This window comes from Mus musculus, chromosome 13, assembly GCF_000001635.26.
Source record: "Mus musculus strain C57BL/6J chromosome 13, GRCm38.p6 C57BL/6J".
NCBI classification, from domain to species: Eukaryota; Metazoa; Chordata; class Mammalia; order Rodentia; family Muridae; genus Mus; species Mus musculus.
The window spans coordinates 62,539,496-62,558,447 of record NC_000079.6 but is presented as its reverse complement, the minus strand read 5'-3'; the positions used below and the strand labels follow the sequence as shown (position 1 = coordinate 62,558,447).

General features: G+C 43.8%; 1 protein-coding gene, 1 long non-coding RNA gene and 1 other non-coding gene across 8 annotated transcripts in view; all 3 read left to right on the top strand.

The window, feature by feature from the left end:
• Window positions 1–18,952, top strand: part of Zfp934 (zinc finger protein 934) — a 62,527-nt gene that overhangs the window by 20,874 nt on the left and 22,701 nt on the right. The gene's annotated exons all lie outside the window — the stretch shown is intronic.
• Window positions 4,512–7,295, top strand: Gm38639. Its single transcript, XR_003950604.1, has 2 exons — window positions 4,512–4,624; window positions 5,466–7,295. It is a non-coding gene; the product is annotated as a predicted gene, 38639 (long non-coding RNA).
• Gm24095 lies at window positions 15,113–15,245 on the top strand. The gene has a single exon (XR_003950723.1). It is a non-coding gene; the product is annotated as a small nucleolar RNA SNORA25 (small nucleolar RNA).

Genomic DNA, 18,952 nt, shown 5'->3' with positions numbered 1-18,952 from the left:
GAGTTAAGCAGCTGGAGTCGGGGTGATGGGATACAGGGGACCAGCCTGGCTGTTCTTGGTTCCTCTTCAGGCAGCGGAGGGGGAAGAGTGTCTGAGGTGACAAGACTTGGTTTTCAGAGATATTTAGGGTTGCTGTTTAGTATTAAGACGTTTGCCTATCTTAAGTCTCAGTCGCGTTGCAGCAGAAGCTGACCTGCCCGAGTTCCTCTGAGGCAAGGCTGGACGCTGCAATCTCTGGTATTTAGAGCCTCCTCTTAAAAGGCAGGGGATTAAGTGAATAGCTTTTGTTCTATCTCCACTGAAATTGAGATACTCTTAACTTCCAGCTGCTAGTTGAAGTCACAGGAAGAAAAGTTGGACACTTTCAAACATCTCTTTAAACTTTTTTTCCAAGTTCTTCTAAAAAGTTTCCTATGAAAGTTCTCTAAGGAAAGGGAGTGGGTGATTAAGTAAAGGAGTCATTGCTAGAGCCTTTCCCTCTTGTCCAGATGCCTCTTGCTTGCTAAGCTTGGGGGAAGTTTGGAGCAATAAACTTCTCTTAAACCAGGAGAAGAGAGCCACCTTCACAGAAGGAAAGTCTTTTACACAAGCAAATATGGATAAACTCACATAAATTCATATACGAATTCATACCCTTTTGGGAGGTTAGTTTGGTCCAATGTATGTTGAATTTCCAACTAGAGGGGACTCCTTTGCAGATATGTCCAATCCACTTGCACAGTTACTTCAGCTCATGAAAGTATAACAACGTAAAAACAGAATTCTAGGCTTTTAGGCCCAGGCTTGGGAATGTGGCCTTTGTAAAGGTGTGCTAATCATAAAAGAGATAGAGACATTCCTCTACCCACCCGCTTCCTGGGTTCAAAGAGTGCTCATTCAAAGAAAATCACCCTGGCCATTACCAGAACCTGCAATGCAAATGTGCTATTGTTAGAGGCTCTTCGTTGCTGTCTTGAGAGTTAACAATTACCAGGTATTCCTTGTGACTCTTGTAACTTTACACTTCCTTGTGACTCTTAGCTGGTATCTTTGGTATCTTCCAACAACGCCCTCCCCACTTCCTTAAGTTGTGGTTTCTTCCTTTAAATACCCCCTTACCCAGCTACTCGGGGCGCCATGGTCCTCTACCCCTGCGTGGTGTATGACCATGGGCCCGAGAGCGCTCTTGAATAAAAATCCTCTTGCAATTTGCAGCAAGACCCGTTTCTTGTGGGTGATTTTGGGGTGGCGCCTCTCCTGAGTCAGAACGTGGGGGAGTCCTCACGTTGTGGGTCTTTCATTTGGTGCGTTGGCCGGGAAGCGCGACCACCCCTCACACCCGAGAACCGACTTGGAGGTATGGGGATCCCCTCTTGTGTGCGTGCCAGCCGGTGTCTCTGTTCTGAGTGTCTGTTTTCTGAAACGAACATTGGAACATGTGCTTGTTGTGTTGGGTTGTTTATGTCTTGTCCTATGTTTCTGAAGCACGGCAAAGTCTGAGTTTAGATCCATCTGAGTTTATTGAATTTGTGTCTTGGTTTCAGGGTTACGAGATCGTGGGTTCGAGTCCCACCTTGTGCCTTGGTTTTACATCTGGCAGAGTGAGGAACAAGTGTGCTTCTCTGGTTTTGGTCGTCTAAGTAAAAGTGGACGATGTTGTTGGTAGACGATGGGGTGATGGGGTTTTCTGAAATGCGCGCATCTGTATTTGCAGCTGTCCTTTTGGGCCGTAAGGACTGGAGGACTGTGGTCGGCAGACGTGCTAAGAGGACCACAAGCTGTGGCCCTGGGGGACGCCCTGGGAGGTAGGGAGAGCCAGGGACGCCTGGCTGTCTCCGGAGATCGGTCAGAGGGACCGAGTTCTGTTGAAGCGGAAGCTTCCCCCTCCAACATTGTCTAATTCTTTTGCCTGCTTGTGGAGGACAAGAAAGGGTCGAGCGTGTCGAGATCTGTTGGTTTCTGTTTTGTGTGTTTTTGTGTATGTGTTTAGAGCTATGTGAAAATCTAAAAAAAAAAAAAAAGCAAAGGTAATTCTCATAGGTGCTTTATACCCTGACTAGAGATAGTTTACACCTGAGATGTGAGAGAATGGGTTTTAAGAAAAGTAGTACTCTCCGACTATCTGGGGATAATTTGGTAATAAAATAAAATAAACAGTATTAATAGATAATTTGGTAATAAAATAAAATAAACGGTATTAATTGGTCTTTGGAGCCCTGCATCTGTAGTTAAGAATCTAGTGTGGCTGGAGAAGCCCTGCTAGGCGCTGATTATAAACGCTGCTCTTATAGGGATGAGCAGCTTCTCAAGTTCTATGGTAAGGGAACAGATGGCTGCTTTTCCTACAAAAATCTCTGTGCTTGTGATTATTAGATTCATCAGGTGACAAGGTGCTCCTCTCTTGAAATTACAGCTAGAAAAATTAAGAATTTTGTTTGGTTTAAATGAGCAAATATATACGGCCATTTCATTTTTGTTTCTAAATAGTTTCAAAAGTATAAATATGTTTTATATGTCTTGGTTATAGATTAGTGGCTCATAAGTTATTGGTTATGATTAAAAATTTGTAACATTGGTAACAAAAAGTTGACTTAAAACTGGTAACTCTGGGTTAGAGTAACTTAGAACTACAACATGCAGCATGAGACAACCCATGGGAACAGGTCTCTAAAGATACGCCTAAATTGGGTAATATTCTATGTAGTTCTTATCCTAGAAACCCGATTTATAATAGATATATTGGCGACTACACCTTCTTGTGTTTGTGTGCAGGAACGGACAGCCAAACTTTGTAGCAAGTAATGTTTTTAGAGTTCATTAAAAAAAAAAATAGATTGTTTTCACTGTTAAAATTGGGTTTTGCTCCTCAAAATTGTGGTTGTACTCTCATGTTACAAGAGAAATTGAAGGCTTCTCCCGAATCGGAGCCACCAACTAAATCGGCTCCTCTAAAATCTATAAAGCCTCCTGAGTGGCCTAGTCCACAACCTTCCCCTTATCTACAGCCTCGACCCCAGCCGCCGAGGGAACCCCAAACCCCTCGGGGTGTCGAGAGGTGGACCGCTGTGAGTACATGGAGCCACAGGGAGCCTCAGAGCACAGAGTCTGGGCGGACTCTGGTGGACCCGCCCAAACTTTAAACCCTTCAGTACTGGTCATTTTCCTCTGCTGGTATTTATAACTGAAAAATTAATCACCCCCTTTCTCAGGATCCCCAACGCCTCACAGGGTTGGTAGAGTTCCTTATGTTCTCTCATCAGACTACTTGAGACGACTGTCAACAGCGTTTGCAGATGCTCTTAACAACCAAAGAGCCAGAGAGAATTCTGTTAGAGGCTAGAAAATTAGCCTGAAAGCCAACAGGCGGTCTACACAGCTACAAAATGAGATCGACATGAGATTCTCTTTGACTCATCCCAGTTGGAACTGCAACATGGCTAAAGGTAGGGAGAGCTTAAAAATCTATCGCCAGGCTCCGGTCTCCAAGGTGCCTCAAGACGGGCCCACTAATTTGGCTAAGGTAAGAGGTAATGCAGGGGCCGATCGAACCTCCCTCGGTGTTCCTTGAAAGGCTTATGAAAGCCTTCAGGCGGTTCACTCCCTTTAATCTTACCTTGGAAGCCCAAAAGGCCTCAGTGGCCATGGCCTTTCATAAGGCAGTCAGCTCCCCGATATCAGAAAGAAACTTCAGAGATTAAAAGGTGTATTATGAGAGAGAGACAGTCATTCGATCTAATAAAAGAGGCAGAAAAAGTGTGTGTGAGAGAGAGAGAGAGAGAGGCGAGAGGCAAAAAAAAGAAAAAAACAGGAGGGATCTTAGACAAGAGAGAAAGTTGACTAAAATCTTGACCACAGTGATAAAAAAAAAAAAAAAAAAAAAAGACAGGATCTAGACAGGAAACCTGGGCAACTGAAGACCGAGCCTCAGCTAAAGAGGTTCAGCTGTGTCAGACTGAAGTGACTTATTTAAGATACACCCTTCGAGGTAAAAAGCAGTGGCTTAAAGAAGCCAGAAAAAGACTGTAACTCAGATCCCCACCCCAACTACACCAAGGCAAGTAAGAGAATTCTTGGGTACTGCTGGGTTCTACAGACTCTAGATACCTGGGTTGGCGACCTTAGCTGCCCAGTTGTACCCCCTAACCAAGGAAGGGGAGGTGTTTGTGTAGACCCCAGATCACCAGAAAGCCTTTAAAGAGATTTAAAAGGCCCTACTGATGGCCAGCCTATGCCTGACCTAACCAAGCCTTTCACTCTTTTTGTGGAAGAGAGAGCAGGGGTCACCAGAGGAGTCCTTACTCAGACTTTGGGACTTTGAAAAAGGCCAGTGACTTACCTATCCAAGAAGTTACACCCTGTTGCCAGCGGATGGTTTTCTTGCCTGAAAGCTATTGCTGCCAAAATCTGCTTGTCAAGGATGCTGATAAGCTCACTCTGGGACAGCAAATAACTGTAGTGGCATCCCACACTCTTGAAAGCATTACCAACGCTCCTGTGACACATCAGAACTTTTTGTTGACTGAACGAGTGACCTTTGCTTCATTCCACCTGCTGTCCCACTGCATGAGACTGCACCTACTCATCACTGCGCTGACATTCTGGCAGAAGAGCTGGTACACTGATGACAGTAGCCTCGAGGTTAAAGGTAAGCAGAAGGTGGGGACAGCAGTATGGTGGTGAACAGAAAGCAAGTGATCTACTTCCTGAGGGACGTCGGCCCAGAAAGCTGAACTTGTGACTTTAAGACAAGCTCTATAAATGGCAAAAAAAAAAAAAAAGGTCTACACTGACAACAGGTATGCTTTTGCCACTGTACGGGGCAATATACAAAGAGGGCTGTTGACATCTGCAGAAAAAGACCTAAGATGCTGTGGCTAAAAAAAATCAGATGGCAGATCTAACCGCCAAACAAGGAGCAATGATCCTGGCAGTCAAGGAGCCTAAAGATTATTATAACATCAGAGAGACCAGCTTTAGATACACCCCTGAGCACTATCAAGTTATAGACAGTATTTGACTTGGCCTGGGGGCCAAAAAATTCAAAGGCATGGTTAGGTCCTTTGACTGCTATGTTACAGGACTCTCTGACTTGACAGAAGAAAGAGTCAAAAGCTGCAAGGACTGTGCTATGACGAGGTAAAATTTCTAAAAGAAACCTTCCCAAGGTAATGGACCTGCCTTTGTTGCCCAGGTAAATCAGGGACTGGCCAAGATATTACAGATTGGTTTAAAGTTACATTGTGCATGCAGGCCCCAAAAGCTCAAGACAGGTAAAAAAAATAAATAAAACCATTAAGAGACCCTTACCAAATTGACAGCGGAGACTGGCGCTATGATTAGATAGCTCTCCTACCCTTTATGCTCTTCAGGGATAGAAACACCCCTGGACAGTTTAGACTGACCCCCCTATAAATTACTCTACAGGGGGCCCCCCTCCACTGGTAAAAATAGCCTTTGTACATGGTGCTGACATGCTGCTTTCCCAGCCTTTGTTCTCTAGGCTCAAGGTGCTCCAGTGAGTGAGACAGCGAGTGAAAAAGCAGCTCCAGAAGGCCTATTCAAGAGAAGAAGACCTGCTACATTAGATGTCTCCACGCAGAAAACCTTGAGACTCTGGTGGAAAGGCCCTTATCTTGTACTCTTGATGACCCTACTTTCTACTTTTATGGGACCCCTTTTGATTTTGCTTCTGCTTTTAATTATAGGTCCATGTGTGTTAAATAGGCAAGTCACCTTTATTAAAACAAAAATTAGTACAGTGCGGCTTTTAGTTTTAAGACAACAGTACCATGCCCTAAAGTAAAGGATCAAGTATGTCAGGAAAAAAATAGTGTCTAGTTCTAAGATTAGAACTACTAACAAGTAGAAGGGGGGAATGAAAGTATAACAACGTAAAAACAGAATTCTAGGCTTTTAGGCCCAGGCTTGGGAATGTGGCCTTTGTAAAGGTATGCTAATCATAAAAGAGATAGCAACATTCCTCTACCCACCTGCTTCCTGGGTTCAAAGAGTGCTCATTCAAAGAAAGTCACCCTGGCCATTACCAGAACCTGCAATGCAAATGTGCTATTGTTAGAGGCTCTTCGATGCTGTCTTGAGAGTTAACAATTACCAGGTATTCCTTGTGACTCTTGTAACTTTACACTTCCTTGTGACTCTTAGCTGGTATCTTTGGTATCTTCCAACAACGCCCTCCCCACTTCCTTAAGTTGTGGTTTCTTCCTTTAAATACCCCCTTACCCAGCTACTCGGGGCGCCATGGTCCTCTACCCCTGCGTGGTGTATGACCATGGGCCCGAGAGCGCTCTTGAATAAAAATCCTCTTGCAATTTGCAGCAAGACCCGTTTCTTGTGGGTGATTTTGGGGTGGCGCCTCTCCTGAGTCAGAACGTGGGGGAGTCCTCACGTTGTGGGTCTTTCACTCAGAGTGTTGAGAAGCTGTGTGTTAGGTTACATCTCTCAGCAGCTGACATTGCACTTAGGGGTGAGATCTAACAGTATCTTCTTTTTTGGTTTTTGTTGTTTTTTTTTTTTTGTTTTGTTTTTTTGTTTTTTTGGATTTTTTGAGACAGGGTTTCTCTGTATAGCTCTTGCTGGCCTGGAACTCACTCTGTAAACCAGGTTGTCCTCGAACTCTGAAACCTGCCTGCCTCTTCCTCCCGTGTGCTGGGATTAAAGGCTTGTGCCACCACTGCCTGGCCAAACTTTATCTTCTTATGCCATTATCTCTGCCAGGGAATGGCCTGCAATTTTTCAAGATCACTCTCCTTTACCAATAACCAGACCAACGCCCAATGGCTTATCAACCCTCTCTTCTACAGAAGATCCTGATGCTAGGAATATTTGCTCAAAGGCGCATACATCCTGCTATCTATTATAATTTTAATATGTTTTATACATTGTAGTGTGGTTGGTGACTCAAAATCAACTTGGTGTCTGTATCAGACCCTGTCTCAAACACAGGAAATAATCAAAATTGTATTTGTGATAGGCTTGCAGTCTCCAGTTTTTCTTTCTTTTACAAATTAATATTAAGGTTAAAATTAGATTGTAAGTTTAAAGTCACCTTCTTTTTGTGTGTGTGTGTGTGTGTGTGTGTGTGTGTGTGTGACTTGTTCTTTATTTGTAGTTTTGTGATTTCCACATCAGAAATGGATTCCAGCGTTCCTGGTATGTTCTGTTAACTGTGTGATAGTGAACTAAGTTACTAACTGAAAAAGATTCCACTTTTGTAAGCACATGCTATGTACCTAGGCCTTGAGCTTGACTATAAAAGCACTCCCCTGCTTTTTAATAAATCGATTTCTCTTTATTTATTCAATTTACATCCTGCTCACTGCCTTCCTCCCAGTCACCCCGCTTCTTACCCGCGTTCTCACGACCGGCCAGGAAAGACGCAACAAACCGGAATCTTCTGCGGCAAAGCTTTATTGCTTACATCTTCAGGAGCCAGAGAGCAAGAGAGCAAGAGCCAGAGCAAGAGAGAGAAAAAGAACAAGAACAAGAAAGCAAGAGAAAGAAAGCAAGAGAAGAGAGAGAAAAAGAATGGCAAAACCCCGTCCCTTTTAAGGAGAATTATCCTCCGCCTAGGATGTATTACTCCCTGATTGGCTGCAGCCCATCGGCTCAGTTGTCATCACGAGAAAGGCAGAACACATGGCGGGAAAACTGCCCCTGCACGTGTGCAGATTATGTTTACCACTTAGAACACAGCTGTCAGCGCCATCTTATAATGGCAAATGTGAGGGCGGCTCCCAACATCTCCCCCTTTTCTTTTAATAAGAGCAATAGGCCACCCATATTAATGAGAGTGGAGATAGAGGTCAAATCCCCAGTGTGCAGGTAAAGGAGCCACACACATAACCTCCTCCCAGGTTTATCACCCAGAGGGGTCCTGGTCTGGTCCCGTGTCGTTTTACCTGGGGAGAAGGACACTTGGACACTCAACCTTCTTGAAAGATGACATGTCTCCCTAGAATAGGCTCATATATGCCGCAGAGCCCTTCTACTGCAGTGCTTAGCCGTGCAACTCTCTCGGGCTGCTGAAGCACACTCACTCTATCCCGTGCAATGAGACTAGCCTCGTGGGGTGCAAGAGCTGAGTGGCTAGCGACCTATTGCTTAAGCATAGATAACCATATATCAGGGGAAGCACCATGTTCTAGAGCTGCAAGTGCCTGGGCAATAACCACCTTGTCTCTCCTAGTTTGGGCCTTAAGCTTACAGACCAACCAAAGAAGCAACACTAATCCACAGCAAAGTGTATCTCCAAATAATCCCACCCATACCCATTCTTTAAAGAAGGAAAATGCTGAGGAGATCCAATTGGGTAATCCTTTGATCAGGGACAGGTCCAAGCGCGTGGAGTTGACCTGAATGATGGCAAGTCTCAATTCCCGAAGGGTCTGTTCAAATTCAGCCATCCAATTCTGTAACATATACTGAGAAAGACTTTTTGACAAGTTAGCTGCCCTAGTAAATTTCTCATACTGAATGGAAGTAACGCATAATGAGGGGTCCCCCAAGCTCCCGACAAACCCTGAGCCAGTCTTGTAAACCTTTGTTCTTTCTTGAGACTATGACCGCTCTGCACTCCTGTGTGGCTTGCTCATAAATAAGCTATTCTACCAGAGGTGCGGCTTGCTCTGAATCTCCAAAAATACGCTCTGCTGCCTCTGTCATTCTGGCCACAAAATCTGAGAATGACTCCTGAGGTCCCTGTTAGTTGTCCAGTGGCTTCACCTGCTCCGGAGAGCGCCTTCCAGGCCCTAATAGCCTTTTCATCTGATTCAGAACTATTAAGAACTGGCTCCTTGAGCTTACCTAGTGATGAGTATAGGCTCCTTCTCCTAGAAACCTCCGCTAATTGATCTTTTTTCTTTTCCTTCCTTCTAATCTCTCCCCAGGTATTCTTACCTGACCTAAACTTTTCCTCGGGTTCAAGACCCGTGGAAAGGCCTGTATACTTATTTTGTGTTCCATATTTCCTCTTTGCTCCTACTCTCTCTCCCCGCTTTACTTCTGATAGATTGCCCTGAATTTCATCCAGAATTTTCAGCCCTGCCTTAACCGCTTGATAACATGTGAAAAGGAACAAAAAGGCTCCTAACACTAGAGAAAGTTCAAGGCCAAACATACCTTGTAAAGCTATTTCCCACTTTACTTCTGATAGACTGTCTTGAATTTCGTTAGAAAGTTCAAGGCCAGACTTACCTTGTAAAGCTATACTTACGGGTACCCTGTTCCCCAGCTGAAGAGTTCTGAATTCACGCAGTTGAATCCTTCTCAACAGTCTGTTTTACGGGAACACTTCATTACCACCATTCCCCAGCTGAAGAGTTCTGAATCCAGGCTGGATCCTTCTCAACAGACTGTTTTACGGGAACCTTTATTACCATGACCCGCAGTTCTGGTTCCAGAATGAGGGATCTTCCTTGCGCCGGTGATGGTAACCGTCCCGGGTTTTCTCGTCCCAGGTCTTCTCGTCCCGGGTCTTCTTGTCCTCCCGGGTCTCAGCACCAACTCTTAAACGCGTTCTCGCGACCGGCCAGGAAAGACGCAACAAACCGGAATCTTCTGCGGCAAAGCTTTATTGCTTACATCTTCAGGAGCCAGAGAGCAAGAGAGCAAGAGCCAGAGCAAGAGAGAGAAAAAGAACAAGAACAAGAAAGCAAGAGAAAGAAAGCAAGAGAAGAGAGAGAAAAAGAATGGCAAAACCCCGTCCCTTTTAAGGAGAATTATCCTCCGCCTAGGATGTATTACTCCCTGATTGGCTGCAGCCCATCGGCTCAGTTGTCATCACGAGAAAGGCAGAACACATGGCGGGAAAACTGCCCCTGCACGTGTGCAGATTATGTTTACCACTTAGAACACAGCTGTCAGCGCCATCTTATAATGGCAAATGTGAGGGCGGCTCCCAACACCCGCTCCCTCAATTCTTCCCCCAGCTCCCCCTCCCCTTCTCCTCTGAGTCCATGAGCCACATTGTATTACCTAGATTTGGTAATACAATGTATTTCGTAGGACTCAGGTAGTATCTTAGTTTTGCAGTTCAAATTTTTATTCAGATTCTTGATTGCCTGGTGTGTGGACCCCAAAAATGGGCCAGTCAGTTTCTTGTCGATGGCCTAAAATTGATTGCCTCACTGTTCATTCTTTTCTTTTCTTTTCTTTTTTTTTTTTTTAAGATTTATTTATTTTTATACATAAGTACACTGTAGCTGACTTTAGACACACCAGAAGAGGGCATCAGATCTCATTACTGGTGGTTGTGAGCCACCATGAGGTTGCTGGGATTTGAACTCAGGACCTTTGGAAGAACAGCCAGTGCTCTTACCTGATGAGCCATCTCGCCAACCCTCACTGTTCATTCTCAATGTTACATATTGTCAAAGCAGTGAAGTTATCTACTTGCTTTTGTCCTGACCCTTTCTGGGCTGTGACTACACTACTTTCCTGAACTAGAATCCTGAGCATTGAAGGTGTATACTGTGTGCCTTCAGTACATTCCAACCCTAAGGAGCATGCTTATGTCACTCAAGAATCACTGGCCAATCAAGACGTCCAGGCAGGCCAATCAGGAGAATAGGAGGGTTCTTCTGAGTACTTTCTGCCATAATGAAGGATCAGCTCTATGCTAACCTGAAAGAGCAGGGGCATGAACATTTGAAGCTGGGGAAGTGGGTACTTCCCTTGGTTGGGTGAGAACCATTTTCCAGATGTGCTGAGCCATCTTTCCTGCCCCAAGTTAGACAGTTTAAAAAGTTGTCTTGGATGAATGAATGGATGGATGGATGGGTGATTGGATGGATGGATGGAGGATGGGTGGGTGGGTGGGGCAGAACCTTCAAACAGTCTTATTGTGAGGTTTGAAAAGATCAGTAGGCATGTTCATATTAGAACCGTAACTACAGTACTGTTAGGTGATGTTTTCTTTTTTTTTTGGTTTTAGGTGATGTTTTCTTGATATTTTCTGTGTGTTCTCTGTCCTTTATGTATGGGAGAGTTGTAGCATGGATCTATCTTTTAAAACTCTTTTCTAGATCTTACATTATGGACTAGAAGATAGTTTTGCTCTGTAAATCTCCATCAGCCTCAGTGACTAAACTTGCAAGGTCCTGTCCCCTATTAAACTGTTCAAAGTATAACCTGGGGGCTGAACCTAAAAGGACTTATTGATGACACCATATGTGGAATTCATACTGTTTCCTAGGCTGGGTCTTCTTTGGGCATCAGCCCGAGCTGAATAAGTGATCTCTCCCTGGGAAAGATGTTAATTCCACACCAGCTGTACCTCCAGGATTTAAATAATGTTTCTGAGACAAGCTTTCCTGTGTCGAGTCAGGTAGCATTCATTCCACTCTGTATTTCCCAGGACAATGACATTGGCTTCTATTGACTAAACCAACTAAATACTTAAGTCTAAATCACTAACACCACTGTGTTTTTAAATTACTTGCTGAGTCATGTATGTAATCAAGTTTTTTATTACAGTAAGAGGAACAGGATTTGCATGAAGGGCATAGCTTCTGCATTCACATCAGAAGAGAAGAGAGTTTATTGCGATCCCTACTGGGGAAACAGGGTAGGCAATCAGCTGCTGGAGTTGCCATTATGAACAAGACCTGATTATGGCAGGGAGGTGATTTTTAATTTTGGATCATGTATTAATCATGTTCTGTGATGAAGACAGCCTATATTGATGGGTGTTTGAGTTGTGAATGTCAGTTAAGCCAATGAGCATTCAATTTGCACGTAGGGTACTGTTCTACAGATACATGTGCAATCTTCACTGACATCATTAAGTCAGCACAAGAATTGAATCCCAGGCCATCGGGTGTAGTTGTGTGTGTGTCAAGTTGTGTGTCAAGTTACAGGTGTCAGCAACTAAGAGTCCACATAGAGGCAAGTTCAAGTAGTGTTTGATTAATGCTATTCCTGATGTGAGGATATGGGCTGCTAGTTTTGAATGTCAGTATGGCTATGTGGTTTTTTAGTAATATTTAAGTTGGAAAAAATCAATTATTGGTTCCCCTTTCAATGTAATTTCTATGAATTCAGCACTGCTCTGATCTCTTACTATTTGCAATTCTGTTGTATTTCCCAGGTATAAGAATTTCTTTTCATATTGTACAAGGGCAGTTTAGGACAAGGTCTCTTGATGCCCAGGCTGGCTCATGCTATGTAATTGATAACTGCTTTGAACATCTGGTCCTGTCCCTAAGACCACATGATGGAAAGACAGTGCTGCATGTCTTCTAGCCTAGGCTTTGAAGGGGAAAGTTTTCCTGGTTTGGCAGTACTTGACATTAGCAATGAGAGTGAGGTTGATAATCACCTTGACTGGCCATGACTCTGGCTGCAGAAAAGGCAGTCATGAATCTGGATAAGGAACTGAACTTATTGTCAACTGTAATTGACACTACTTCAAGTAATTCAAATTACTGTATTAAAACAAGTTGACTTAGCTAAAACTGGAACAGGTGGTCATTGTGAAAGTGTTTTTTATTATTTGCAACATTTAACAAGGGAGAACCCTTCTTTATTCTGGATCTTTTGAACTGACAAAAATGTCATTAATCTAGGCCACAGCTTCTGGTGGCATCCTACATTTATAAAGGACATTGAAGATGCTCGCTCCCTCTCTTTTTCTGCTTGCCATACTCTGGCAAGAGAGATCATTTGATTTTTCTAGCATTAGAGGTTCCATCTTTGGCATTACGGTATATGCGGAAGGCCAGTTGAGACATACAGGCACGGGCTGGTGAGATGGCTCAGTGGGTTAGAGCACCCGACTGCTCTTCCGAAGGTCCAGAGTTCAAATCCCAGCAACCACATGGTGGCTCACAACCATCTGTAACAAGATCTGACCCCCTCTCTAAGTGTCTGAAGACAGCTACAATGTACTTACATAAAATAAATAAATAAATAAATAAATAAATAAATCTTTAAAAAAAAAAAAGACATACAGGCACTACTGTGTCCTTCAACTTTCCATTGGTACGCAGTTATTGGTTTCCTAGTTGGACCACATTCTGTGAGCCATTCTTATATATCCACTTTCTACATACATAGAGAGATCCATACTATCAGTTCTGTTTAAGTGGAAATCCTTTAATAATACAGATGTTTTTTTCACCTTTTCACTCAGGAAGATGTGCTGGCTAACCGTAGTGCTCCACAGTGATTGGAATTCATTTCCTCATTTCCTGGTTTTCTCCCAGGGTTGTCTGGAGAATCATATTGAAAGGGCAAGATAAACCCCATTTTTCTCCATCTAAGGAGCCCTTTTGTTGCCAGTTGAGGACCAGTCCTTATTTCCAAAAGGTGCCAGCTTCAGGAATAAACTGTAAATCCCAAAAGTAAGGCATAAGACACCAGGATTAGGAACAGACCATAAGATCCAGAAGATTGTAGAGCCCCCTTCCAGAGACCAGACTGGGGATAACCACAGAAATGGGGAACTATCTGAGAATGGTCCATCCGGGCTGGGCAGCCCTGTTTCATCATATGGTGAAAAGTTCATGACATAGGAATGCAGATCACTGACAACCTGTGACACCTAGCCCTACCAATGAAATTTTACACTACCCTATCCTTCTAGAGGGTTCCACCTGTTTTCTCTAAGGAGGTCCTTGTACCTTTGTCTGGGGTCGCCATTTCAAAGAATGCTGGTTGTTTCTCCAGAATAACTGCTTTTTCTTTTTGCATATTATCTGATCTGGGGTCTTCAGTGATTTTTCGACCTTTTCAATATGTAGTAGGTGAATATTAGCTGAGGTATTCCTGAGATCAGTGCAAAATCACAGAAACAAATATCACATTTTATATCTTAAAATGACGCAGTAATTGATAATATGCATGGAAGCATTCTGCATGTGGTTCATATGGTTGACTCTGCACCAAGATGAATAATGAACTGTGCAAGCTACCCATCTCGATTCTAGGAGGAGGAGGAGGAGAGGCAGAGGAGGGCAGGGAGAAGAAGAAAGGGAGGAAGAGGAGCGGGAGGAAGAGGAGGGGTGGGGGAACATTCAGAAGAAGAGGACAAGGAGGAATAACAGTAGGATGAAGAGGAGGAGATAAAGGAGGAGGAGGAACAGGAGCAAGAGGGGAGGAGGAGGATTGGGAAGTGGAGGGGAAGATGGGGAGGATTACGAAATGGAGGGAGAAGATATTTGTGCTCGGTGCTGGTAACAGAAAGCTCCGCTATTGGAGGACAGGCATATGCAATACTGAAACAAAGATCTTGCAAATCTGAAAAGTGTCAAGTCCTGGACTGATTTCCTGGGGTAGGAAGCTCTAAGAGGCAAACTTTCAGCACAGTCTATCCCTAAGGCCAGTGCTCTTGTCACTGGCCAATCAGGGCCTCCTTGAAAACCGTCCAATCCGATGAAGAGAGGCCTCTTCCAGGTGTTTTGTTCCCTGTTGCAGGTTCAGTAGCATTGCAGAGCAGGCTTCTATGGTTGGTGTGATGTGCTTTGACCTCTGATGCTGGGTGTTTTTGCAGAGTGCAGGCGAGCTACTAAGTCTCATCATGGTGAGCATGTGACCGCTGCCACTAACCTGAAGGAACAGTGGTGTGAGGAGCAGGAATCCTGATAGTGGACTCTTTCCTGGGTTAGGTGGAAACTAACAGCCAGCTGTGCGATTCCTTGAGGTCTTCGCCACTAGATGTACTCAGTGGTGGCATCTTAAAAACTTCATTATGGGAGCTTCATCTGCACAAAGCATTTGGAGCAAGGGCTTGCCATGTAGAAACATCCTTAGCAAGATGCCAAATTTGGATGTCCGAGATTCTCTGGTATCTTCTAAACATTGTGCCCTGGCCACCATTTAAGATCCATTTGGAGTTAATTTTGTGGCAGTTGTAAACCCCATTCCATGAACTCTAAATTTATGCTGTGATAAGAAGCATAGAGTAGAATCAATGATGGAAAAGATTTTCCAATGATAAGAAAATGGGAAGTCATGACCATAGACAGAAATTCCCATGAGGTTCTTCATATGCTGTTGGGAACCTGTTGGGAACCTGTTGGGAACATGGTGATGGCTGGATGGGGTGGATGGCTGGCTGACTGGGACATTTGAGAAAGGTATGTATATGGAAGGGGCTCCCATATACATACAATGAAGGTCATTCCAAAGAGGGCTTTTTGGGCTATAAAACCCACAGCTCTTAACGCTGTGACCAAAGATTGATGTTCTTCACAGAGAAAATCCTGCACTGTTTTGATAGTGCTGTGTTTTTCTGAGAAGATAACATACCCTGAAAAAAGAAAAAAGAAAAAAAGAAAAAGAAGAAAAAAAAAAGAAAAGAAAAAAGAAGAAAAAAAAGGAAAAAGAAGAAAGAAAAAAAAGGAAATGGGAAGTCACATTTAGTTGAGGGAGGGACTGCCTCCTAAACACCCACAGAGAAGTAGTATGGTAAGCAGGCATCTGAGAGATTAGGATGCTGGGATACACCGGGTTGTTCATCAGGATTGTGGGGAATATCGCTCCAGGTCATAACAAAGGGGCCAACCCTGATTAACAAATAGGCCCTTTCCCAGGTCACAGACCAGCCCTTTAACAAGCTGCTCAATGAAGTATTGCAGGCTCACAACCAACACTAAGGCCTGGTGTGCCATAAAGGACCATTTTTCTTCTTGAAAAAGCATAGTTCTGTCACATGGTCAAGACATCTGTCAACACCATTTGGAAAGGAAAAACACAGTTGTGGTGAGGACTGTCTTGATCAAGCAAGGCCATCCCTGTGGCTTTCATAGATGGAGAATGACAGGTTCTTCTCAAACTCAGCAACAGTCTTGGTTGGGCCTGTAACAGCCTGCAGCCTAGGCCTTGGGATCCTTCCCTAAGGCCATGAGGTATTGACAAAGAAACAGAGAAAAAGAGCTCCTTCTCTAAAACCAGGCATATTCTTTGAAGAGCTGGTAATGGTCTGGGGCCAGAGCCTGTGGAGAGGGGTGGTTTCTTATCCTGAGAATCTAATAGTTCCTACCACATAGGGCTGATGATGTCAATCACAAACCACCGTAGCCATGCGCAGTGATATTGATGAGATTACTTGTGTTCTCCTTGAGCAGCAGTGTTTGATTAGATTCTTCCTTTGTCCCTTTGTACGCTAGTTTCTGCTGACAGCATGGAAGTCTCCCATATCTTTCCATTTCCCTGTAGGTAGTGCACAGGCTGCCATTCTTAAGAAGCTTCCTTAGCAGAGCCTTAGCAACTTGCTACCCCACCCCAGCTTTTGTGCTTTCTACCTCCTACTTTCCTATCTTTGGCCTCGCCTGAGACTTTCCACTTAGGACTCTGCCAGTGCAGAATGACCTGATGCTTCAGGGTATTGGTGTACTTAAGAAATGAGTCTGGAATATCTCTGCTATGTTCATCTCCCATCTGCCTAAGTGGCTGGCCAGATCCCCAGTAGTGTGCAGTCCATTGTTAAACTGTTCACTTTATAATCTGGGATGAGAACCTAAAGAAGAGTTAAGGATAGCAAAACATGGAGAATAATGCAAAGTCTCTCTAAGTTGGTTCCTCTTTTAGCTTTAACTAAAGCTAGATACTTTGTATTTTCAGAGATTTTTTTTCTTTTTTATTTTTTTTTCTTTCTTTTTTACACTCCAGATTTTATTCCCCTTCTGATCCACCCTCAGACTGTTCCACATTCTATACCTACTACCTATCCCCTTGTCTCCCCTAGGATGTCCTCCCACCCCCAACCAAAGCTCTAAACTTCCTGGGGACTCAGTCTCTTGAGGGTTTTGTGCATCTTCTCTGAGTGAAACCAGACCCAGCAGCCTCATGCCTTGGTGATCTGATAGGATGTGCGGGATTATTTCAATCTTCTTGTATCTGTTAAGGCCTGCTTTAAGACGAATTATATGGTTGATTGGAGAAAAGGTACCATGAAGCACTGAGAAGATGGTGTATTCTTTTGTTTTAGGTAAAATGTTCTGTAAATATCTGTCAAATCTGTTGGGTTCATAACCTCTGTTGCTTTCACTGTGTCTCTGTTTAGTTTCCGTTTCAATGACTTGCCCATTGGTGAGAGTGGGATGTTGAATTCTCCCACTATTATCTGAGATAGAATCTGTCTTTGTTCTTGAGGTATGCTTCTTGTATGCAACAAAATGTTAGATCTTGTGTGCAAATCCAGTCTGTTAGCGTATGTCTTTTTATAGGTGAGTTGAGTTCATTAATATTGAGAGATATTAAAGACAGATGATTGTTGGTTCCTGTTATATTTGTTTTTTGTAGGTGGCTTTATGGACTTGTGGTTCTTTCCTTTTGGCTTTGTTGTGAGTGGCTTAATATCCTGTGTTTTCTTTGGTGTGGGTACCTTCCTTGTGTAGGAATTTTCCTTCTAGGATCCTCTGTAGGGCTGGATTGGTAGATAGATACTGTTTCTAATTTGGTTTTGTCCTGGAATATTTTAATTTCTCCAATCTATGTTGATTGAGCATTTCGCTGGGTATAATAGCCAGGACTGGCATTTGTGTTCTCTTAGAGCCTGCATGACCTCTGACCAGGCACTTTTGGCCTTCATAGTGTCTGTTGAGAAGTCTGGTATAATTCTGATAGGTCTCCCTTTGTGTGTTACTTGGCCCTTTTTCCTTGAAGCTTTTAATAGTCTTTCTTTGTTCCCCTGGCTGTCCAGGAACTCACTCTGTAGACTAGGCTGGCCTCGAACTCAGAAATCTGCCTGCCTCTGCCTCCCAAGTGTTGGGATTAAAGGCATGTGCCACCACTGCCTGGCTTCTTGGATGTTTTGATTAGGAGATTTTATGTTTTGAATTTCTTTTACTGTTGTGTAACCTCTTCAACAGTATCTTCTACATCTGAGATTCTCTTTTCTATCTCCTGTATTTTCTTGTTCATTGATGAGACTTACATCTGTAATGCCTGACCTCTTTCCTAGGTTTTCCATTCCCAGGTTTGTATTTTCTTTATTGTTTCTACTTCCAATTTTAGGTCTTGGAGTGCTTTCTGCAGTTCCTTTACCTGTTTGATTGTGTTTTCCTGTATTTCTTTAAGGGATTTATTGTTTCCTTTTTAAGGGATTTTACCTGTTTACCTGTGTTTTTCTGAATTTCTTTCAGTGAGTTATTTTTATCCTCCTTAAAGAAATCGATTATCTTCATGAGATAGGATTTTAGGTCAGCTTCATGATTTTCAGGTGTGTTGGTGTATTCAGGGCTTGTCGTGGTGGGAGAACTGGGTTCTGATGAAGCTCACCTACATTGGCTTCTCTTCCTTATGGTGTTGCACTTGCCTCTCCCCATCTGTTTAATCCCTGGTGTCTGTCTGTAGTCTGCTCTTTTGTTCCTGGGTCACTTCAGGTCTCCTGGTAAGTCTAGTTCTAGCAAACCTTATGTGATGCCTTCCAACTGGGGGGTGGGTGTTGGGTTCAGAAGGTCAGAGAAGCTCCTGATCTGTTGCCCTGGCTGCAGTAGATCTCCAGGGAGGACATCAGACTTTTGGGTCTTCAGAGGAGCAGTCAAGCTGTTGTCCTATGGGAAGCTGTTCTCCAGGGGGGGGGGGGGGGCTGTGAACTGTGGTTTTATTTTCCCTGTGTGCAGCAGAACTCCAGGGAGGCTTTCAATCTGTTGGGTCAGTTGCCCTGCGTGCTACAGAGCCCCCAGGAGGTCTTCAGACTGTGATGTTGGTTGCCCAGTTGCCCTGTGTACAGAGGAACCCCTGGGATGCCTTCAAATTGTGTTGTCTTCAGGGGAGTACACAAGCTGGTGATCAGTTGCTCAATTGTGCTGTGTGCAGCAGATCTCCTGGGAGGTCTTTGGCTGTGGTGTCAGATGCTTAAGTGAAGCAGATCTCCTGGGATGCCTCAGGATATGGTTTCTTCAGGAGAGCAGACTAGCTAGCCAGGCAGAAATCACCAGGCAAAAGGTAGATTTTTTTTTTTTCTTAATTAATCTTTGAATTGTGTGTTGAGTTTTTCCCTCCCAGGGAA